The 9,334-nt window shown below is 35.8% G+C and overlaps 1 pseudogene; it reads left to right on the top strand.

The window, feature by feature from the left end:
- The first annotated feature begins 3,014 nt into the window (after positions 1-3,014).
- Positions 3,015-4,034, top strand: LOC124974106 (Krueppel-like factor 3; annotated as a pseudogene).
- Positions 4,035-9,334: the final 5,300 nt, after the last annotated feature.

The raw sequence follows: 9,334 nt of genomic DNA, 5'->3' as shown, positions 1-9,334 counted from the left end.
GGTGAGATGAATTTGGTTATGGGCCACAGCTTGCCAACCTGTGTCACAGGTGAGCCCAAGGATGCCATTATTATTGGGTTCTACAGAGCATTCAGTATTCAAATGATGCATGTTTAGTAAGGACTATAAATTATTCCATTAACTCAATATACAGACAAGGGAAAAGTGTTTAAAGGTCACCCCAAAATTTGACAGTAGGGGACCTGCAGGCAAAAACAGTGAGAAGATATTCACATGAAATTCTAGGACTGTGTTGTGAAAGGAAAAAGAAAAGAAGGCAATGAGATCAAACATTTCAGCCCATGTTTAGAGAGGTCCTATTGCTGGACCTGACATTCAGAGAAAAGCAGGTGATCGGACAGGGAAGAGGCTCCTCCCGCCATTCCCTCTGACTAGTACTCTTTAAGCTGATTCTGCTGACGGTGCATCCTATATGATAATGTGTCATATCACTTGATTAGGATGTTTTTTATGATCATCTCAATTCACCAAGTTTGCATTTATCTTCCACAGAGAGTCCTTCCTGAAAAAGAAAAAGAAACTGATCCACTTTGGCATAGAATTTTATTTTCTATGCCAGTATATATAACTCATGGTGCATGAAAACACAACTTCACTGACACTAGTAAGTGTTTCATCAGAGAGCTCCAAGTCAGCCAAGAAACACACTGCAAACATTTACATGGTAATGAACAACTTTATTCCCTCCTCCCACTTCAAAGTTGACAAATGTGTTTCATATTATTTCAAATGGAAGTTTCCATCTACAGTTGTCTTTCTCATTGATAATTACTGTTGGTGGGTCCTATAGATTGGATATTGAATGTCCTCTGAAGGTCCAAGTGTTAAAGGCTTGGTCCCCAGTCTGTGGGGTTAATGGGAGGTTATGGAGCCTTTAGGATGTTTGACCTCCTGGATTCGGCCATTTGGAGTATGTCCTCAAAGAGGACTTTGGGACACTCGTGTCTACCTCTATCTTTCATATCCCCACCATGAGGAAAGTAGCTTTTTGTCTTGCCACACACTCCCACCATGATGTGCTGCCTCACCACAAGCCCAAAAGCAACATGCTCAATTGATCATGAACCTGAAACCTCCAAAACTTTGAACAAAAATAAGCCATTCCTCTTTATGAGTCAATTTTTCTTGGGCATTTGTTACAGTAACAGAATGCTGACCAACAGAGTAGGAAAACTGCCTCCTCAGTAGAAGGGCTAGATTTCATGGAGTCACTTTGAGCTAATGGCAGACACCAGAGGGTCTGACCCAGCAGCCTCTGAGGGTGTCATTGAGGTTAGGAAGGTCTTTTAGCCAAAAGCCTGATCAGACTGGGAGTGGCCAGACCACTGTAATCCGTCAAAGATACTGGCAGGCTTTCTGCAGAATTTATAGCACACAACCACCTTTGACCAGGAAGCCTCAAAGTAATACCATCTGCTTGGTCCCTACCCCATCCTCAGTGCCTGGATCTCCTACAGGAGCATTTTAGCAAAGCAATCCCCTGGCTTCTGCTTTGGGTTCCCAAGACGCCTTCTTCACCAGGTATAAGAGTGTCTTCACTTCAAAGTTCACCATTCACACTGTTCTTGCCTTGTGCTTTATAAGGCTGGTCTCTGCCTCTCTGAATAATAGTGGCATCATAGCAATGGAAATATGAAAACCCAAGAAAGTGCTGGAAGGTAGGGTGTGGGGGTGCTGCTGCCAGATGTTCTCTGAGCATGCATTACAACAAAGACTTCATTGGTGTGGTTGGTGGGCAATTCCACATCTCAAATCTTTCCTTCACAGAAAGGCCTACACTCCTGTTACAAATGAACAAGAGATGGAAAATTGTGCAAAATTGGAATGGGGAAGGGGTAAAACATAGAAAAACAAATCCTTATAGTGTTAACCACAAACATTTTATTTTTTAAGGTTCTTCTAAGAAAGTTACTTCATCCACTATCCTAAGACATTTTTGCTCTGATTCTGTGTCTCTTGTATAACTAGCTCAGGCCAAGGAAACTCTTCTTAGTTTATTGATCAGGGACCACAACACTGACCACATCACTGACTGGGGGCAGCGAGGGGGCAGGGAACTGAATTGAAGTTGAAGACTGGGTTTATGAAATGACCTGTCATAAGTAATAAGCTACTTTAGATCCTTTGAGCTCATTTTCTTTTTAGAGAAATGGTGATAGCTAAGTGCACTGGCATTCTGATAGGGTTGTTGCAAACTTTAAATAACATTAGCAATAGCAAACACATACTGGGTGTGAACCATCAGCCAGGCACCCTTCTAACTTTTATTCACTTATTCAGTGCTCACCACAAGCCTTGAGGTAAGCTAACTGAACATCCTCATTTTACAGATGCAGAAAATCAGGCAGTTTCTTGCCCAAAGTAACACAGGTAGAAAAGTCACATAGATGGAAAGCCACATCAGTAGAAAGGTCACATACATGGAAGGTGACATAAGTGAATAATTCACACAGGTGGAAAGTCACACAGATGTGGCATAGGCTTCTAATGCAGCATTATCCTAGGATGTGCACTCTTAATGTTAAGCTAGACACTGCTGCAAAAAAGGGCTCTGCAACTGTGGCTGATTCCTGGATTCTGAATGAAGAGGACAACTAAATGTTTTAGAGAAGGAATTTCAATTTTTAATCCAAACAAGGTGGAATTGAAAACCAATAGCTGCATGCATTCATACAGAAAATCGCACATGCAAAAGCAGTCTTGACAAGTCAGCACTGAAGCCAGGTTAAGTAAAACTAGAAATGGCATTCTTGTTGCATCCTGTTACATAGGGAATCTTTTAACAACACTGAAAGAGCACAGAAGTGAAGCTGCAAGGAAAAGAAATGTGAGATGACAAAGAGCAATAGCTGCAGGTCAGTTTGCCCCCCAAAATGGTTGACTATCACTTCCATAAATAATGGCAAAGTGAAAATATACTATCAAGTACCAGGTAGGTAGTATCTCTGGGACTTGATAGACATGTCAAGAATGAGCTGCTATGCCATGCTGCAATGGAGGATCACTCGGTGCTGATCTCCAAGAGTCAGTTTCTGACAGGGCAGAACCAACTTTTCCACTCCCCTTTTCTGAATTGTCTTGGTGGTCCCATTTACTCCACGCCATTACCTGATAAGTTCTTTTAGACCCCAGAGGGCCTATCACATGGATTATGGATGGAGTTAGTGGACCTCACAGTAAACAAGTGGTTTGCCTTCCTCAACTGGAAATTCTCCTTCATTACTCAAGTTTCCATCCTCGCCCAGCAGAGTGTCGCCCGGGCTGAACATGCCTTCTTCTAGCCCACCGATTAAAAAGTGCTCACCCACTTCCCCAGGCGTGCAGCCCTTCAGCGTGCCACTTTCCGTTCCATGGGTGATGGCAGTTGCCTTCTCTCGACATGGAATCCAGAGCCGAGGTATTCTGCCCATCATCCAGTCAGTTGTGGTGCAGCCTGTCCGCTTCATGTACACCAGCCAACTCCAGTAGCCGCTCATGGTCCCCTTGTCAGAAGAGATGGAAAATTCAAACAGTAGCATGCAACTACCTGTAATCAAATCACATGAGAAGCCCATATTATAGAAAAAAATTAAAATTGAACCTGGGATTGAACTACAGGGAACAGATTATTATCCCGAAAAATGTCGCCACCCCTTTTAATGAACTCGCTGTGCACCCCTCAAGCATTGTTGAAAGAGAATCACCCTTCAGTCATAGTGCAGCCCAGGAAGAGACCTTTACCTGCGGAATCTCCAGATACCCAAAGGAAGCAGAGGATACACAGATGCTATTATGATGGATGCAATGAAGTATACACTAAAAGTTCCCACTTGAAAGCACACTGACGAACACATACAGGAGAAAAACCCTACAAATGTACATTGGAAGGATACACATGGAAATGGGCTTGGTCTGATGAACTAACAAGACATTTCCACAATGGAATCAAACCTTTCCAGTGTCCATACTGTGACGGTAGCTTCTCCCATTCTGACCACCTTGCCCTACATAGGAAGTGCCACATGTTTTTCTGAAAGCCTCTGTCTCTGCCTCATTGTCACTCTCCACTCTCCTGCCTCTCTCTCAGTCCTCCCTCCCATTATCTAACTCATTTTTTACATGTTCATTTTAATTTTGATTCAACTGGTCTGAATCTCTATATCATTCAAAACTTCCATATGGTCAGTATCCACACTCTCTACTCCTCCCTCTCCTTACCACAGTTCAGACCTAAAGAATGTAAACACTTCCCCCACCCCCAATGCTAATCAAACCCTTCTTATAGAAACATTTAATGTAATGAGAATAAGGAAACATGTAAAGTAACATAATCAATTGTTGGTTTCTCCATGTATTCCTTGAAGAATGTCAAAGTAAATGTATTAGAAATACAGTATCTAGCCTGCTAGTCAAAAAACAAACAAACAAAAAAACTATTTGCCTACTTTCTTGTGATAATTTTGAAGTTTTTTTCTTTTAAATTTATTTGCTTGATTAACTTTTTTTTATACTGAAGGAATTCTTCAATGATATGTACTACTCTACTGGTAAATACATTCTGATATACAATGACATTTTAAATATTTTTTAGTATTTTTTCATGAATTTATTTTTTGCTTTAGATTTTATTCTACAGTCATAAAAATGTATGTATCATTTCTATTTGAGAATTCTGTTAAAGTTAACTCCTCCTGGCAATAAAGATACTTAAAGATAATTAAATTAGCAATAACGCCCTGATTAAATTTTTTAACTTTTCTTTATTTTCTTTGTCTGCTCAATCAGGCTGGTACAAGAGAACTAAAAGAATAACAATATGATTTTATTTTAGAACCTTCTTGTATTCACCATAATTTTTGACTTTTGCATTTTATAATGTTCCTATATGGTATTTTAGATATATCTTATGAAACTAACTCTATTGTTCGAGTTACTTTGTTTTAAATGTACTCTTAGATATTCAAAATCATTGAGTTTATCTTTTTATCTGGAGTTTTAAGTTGATAAATGTATACTATTTATGGCCCTTAACATGTCACATAGAAGAGGTTTATTTGAGCAATGACTTTATGTTAGATTTTTCTTTAAATTTATAGTCATTCATGACCTTTTCAAATGTAGGGGTTTTTTGTTTGTTTGTTTGTTTTTTGTTTCATTTTGTTTTTTTGTTTTGTTTTGTTTTGTTTTGTTGTTGGTGGTGTCATTTCTGTTATGTTTATTTTTTGAATTAGTGTTATCCTAATATGAGATTATGCTGTCTTTTTAAACTTCTTGCTGTTATAGTCTTTATGACTTTTTAACAATTGCATCTGTATTATTTGAGTGCTAAATTTTCTATTTTGGCTGTAAGAAATTATCACAAATTTAGGGGCTTAAAGTTCTGAGGTCAGAAATTCAAAATGGTTTTCACTCTACTGAAATCTAGATTCCTGCAAGGTTGTGTTCCTGTCTGAAGCCTCTGGGGGAGAATGTGTCCAACTGCTTGAGGCTACCTACACTTCAGGGTTCTTAACACCTTACATCTTCAACTCTGGCAATGACCAATGGCATCTTCACATTCTGTCACATTGATAGAGACCTTTATTGCCTTTCTACTCATCATTTAAGTGCACTGTGATTGGTCTGGGCAACCCAGATAATGCAGGTTAATCTCCTTTGTCAGCTTATAGTAGTCACAAGCCCATCAACTGTAATAAGTCCCTCTTTTTACATAACATAATATATTCACAGCTGCTTGAGATTCAGATGTGTCATTCTTTGGGGGTTCAGTCTTCTACCTACCACAACGAGTGCTCTTAGTGAATATTTATGGTTATAAGCAGTAAGATGAAAATAATACTACAAAATAACCAGTATATGTATCTTGAGTTCTATATTTTAAAGACTTATTTCTTTTAATTTTATGAAAATATTTATACTTTTCATCAATTTAGCACTGTGAAACTTCTGCAGTACATCATTCTTTTTATATTTTTTTTGACTTGAATATTCTTCTTTCTTTCCTGGAATATATTTGCATAAGAACCCCATGATAAACATTGCAAAATTTTGAAAAGAACTGATCAATCCTTTAGCTCTTCAAAGAAATATCTGTAAGAAGAGAGTGAATTGGGTTTAGTCACATCCTCTATACTCTGGATTTGTTTCTGGCTAATAGAGACGATGTGGCATAGATTAAAGTCCCATTGTCATTAGTTCTTTACATGATAATTGAGCATTCATTTACTTTAGAAGTGATGTGAAAGTCTCACTCTACTTTATGCTATTTGAGAATAAGTTAGGTCAGTAAGTTTTGCCCCTTAAAATGATTATTTCATTCTCTTTCAGAGACCTGAAAGATACAAAAATTCTTCCATATTTTCACTCATTTTTGGTTTCTTCACACTCCAGACTCAATTTTCATTGTATTCAATATTCTTACTTCATGCACTTCTTCCATGGGATGACAGAGAAGTACTATTTCCTGAATATATACCTTTGGTTTGAAAGAAGAGAAATAAGATGAAATGGCTACATTTCTGCCATTTTATATGTCTAAATTTCTGCCATCTTTAATAGAAATTGAAAATTAACCTTTTGCCAGTTGTAAAATGTGGTATGTTAGTGCTGACAGATGGAACATCTAAGTTAGCTTTTTATATTTAGGCAGTTATTGTGATTATATAGTTGATATAATCATTTGAGTACTTTGTTTTATTCAATTGAAACCACATAAACCTACAAATGATTTCAGAAATGTATAGTTATTAGAAATATAAAGTCATGCAACACAGCAATTTTAAATTTCTATAAGTTTTAAATGTTTTACTACTTTAAGGATCAAAGGAAAATATGTAATACTTTAGAGTTGCAAACAAGTGCTATGAAGTTAAAAGTTAAGATTACTTCATGAAAAATAATTATTGGGCTGTGGAGATAACTTAGTTGGTAGAGTGCTTGTCTTGCAAGCACAAGGCCCTGGGTTCAATCCCCAGCACCACAAAAAAAAAAAAAAAAAAATATATATATATATATATATATATATATATATATTAAAATTACCTTGTAAAAATTATAGAGATGCACATTATTTGAATACCCATATTTTGCTTAAGTGAATAACCAGGTAGTTTTCCATTAAATGAGAATAATAATGGATTATTTGCTATCACAGCTTTTATTTATATGTTGTCATTCTTCCTAATTTGTTTTGACATGGAGGAGATGGCTTATTTTTCAGTGATTATTTATCTTCAAATGCAAGAGAAACAGGTATAGTGCTTTTGATATTATGACCATTTTGACAATATTAACTCTGCCTGTCCAAGAACATGGGAGATCTTTCCATCTTCTAAGGTCTTCAAATTCTCTTTGATGTTCTGTAGTTTTTCTCATAGAAGTCTTTCACCTCTTTTGTTAGAGTCTCAAGTATTTTACTTTTTTGAGGTTATTGTAAATGGGATAGTTCTCCCAATTACTTTTAGTGGATTCACCACTAATATATAGGAATATGTTTGATTTATGGGTGTTGACTTTATATCTTGCTACTTTGCTGAATTAATTTGTGAGTTCTACAAGTTTTCTGGTGGAGTTTGTTTGGATTTTCTAAATAGAGGATAATATTGTCAGCAACTAGGGATAGTTTGAGCTCTTTTCCTATTTGTATGTCTTTAATTTCATACTTTTGTTATCACTCTGGCAAGAGTTTCAAGGACTATGCTAAATAGAAGTGGTGAAAGTGGACATCCCTGTGTTGTTCCAGTTCTTGGAATGCTCTCAATTTTTCTCCATTTAGAATGATGTCTAACATATGTAGATTTACAAAGTTGAGGTGAGTTTCTACTTCCCCTAATTCTTCTAGCATTTTGAACATGAATAAATGTTGTATTTTGTCAATTTTTCTGCTTTTATTGAAATAATCATGCAATTCTTGTCATTAAGTTGATTCATTGAATTATATATATTGATTTCCATATGCTGAGCCAACCTTGAATTCCTGATATTAAACCCACTTGATCTGGCACAATTTTTCTATGTACATATATGAAAACATGACAATGAATCTCCATGTAATGTACAACTAGAAGACTGGGATCCCAATTAGAATCCAATTAGAATAAGATATACTCCATGTTATTATAAATTTGTCAAAATATACTCCATTACCATGTATAACTAAAAGGAACAAATTTTTAAAAGAGTAAAGAATTGAAGGTTTACTTCACATCTACTTATTTTATTAAAAGTATCATCAGTTTAGCTTAAGTTCCTTTGTCTAAGATTAAGAAAATGGAAAGAGAAATAGGTAAACATCTCATCAATTTTCTAATGTGAAGAAATTATATCATTTATTTTACAACTTAAATCAGGCTTTCAATAGTTCAGTTTTAGTGTTTTAGTTTGTTACCAAAATCATTATTTCTCTTATGAAATTCTGTTAAGTAATTTATGTAAGTTATTGCTTAAGAGCATGCTATTGTCAATCATATTTAGCACATTGCTTTCCAGAGAGTTGTAGAAAATTGAATTGCTTATGTATAGTTTCCTATCTACATTTGGAATGTGATGTTTATCCCACAATAAATTTAGAGCCAAAGTTTAATTAAAAGTCTGTGCAACTGGTCAGAATACACTTAGAATGATCAAATGACAATTTGAAAACAAAATTTTCCCTTATCAAGTGTGGTAAGAATGAAGGAAAGAAGGACTGTATAGAGGGAAAAGAGGGGTGGGAGGGGTGGGGGGAAGGGAAAAAAATAATGAATCAAACATCATTGCCCTATGTAAAGGTATGATTACACAAATGGTATGCCTTGACTCCATGTACAAATAGAGAAACAACATGTATCCCATTTGTATACAATAATAAAAAAAATTTTCCCTTATCCAGTTAGTACAGAAATTTGAAATTATGAGTTTAAACATCAAAAACTCAGAAGCAAAAATTTTTCTCAAGTATTTTTAAGGTATTAAAGGATTTCAATACTGAGGTCATGCAGGGATTATCAAAATCTATGATATTTAATTTGAATCTCTAATGTCTAATATCCTCTACAGTGATGTGACTATTCAGTGCTCCTGCCTCTGATCATTGTTTGGAAAAGCAGTTTAATTTCTATCTGAAAGAAAAAGTGCAAGTAACCCATATGAGAAACCTAAATGGCTGAGCCAGAAAAATAAAATTTTCTTCTTTTAGTTTTATAGCATATGGTACTATTTATTTTTGAAATGGTTTTCTTAAATTGTCTTAATCAAAATGATTGTAGTGAAATTAGGACTAACCCTAATACTTTTGTGTAGATCAGAGAGATGTTATATAAAGATGATGGTCTGATTTTTATCTGCATAGATCCAA

The sequence above is a fragment of the Sciurus carolinensis genome, unplaced genomic scaffold, assembly GCF_902686445.1.
Source record: "Sciurus carolinensis unplaced genomic scaffold, mSciCar1.2, whole genome shotgun sequence".
NCBI classification, from domain to species: Eukaryota; Metazoa; Chordata; class Mammalia; order Rodentia; family Sciuridae; genus Sciurus; species Sciurus carolinensis.
Note: the sequence above shows the minus strand (reverse complement) of the source record. Positions and strands in the feature narration are given on the sequence as shown.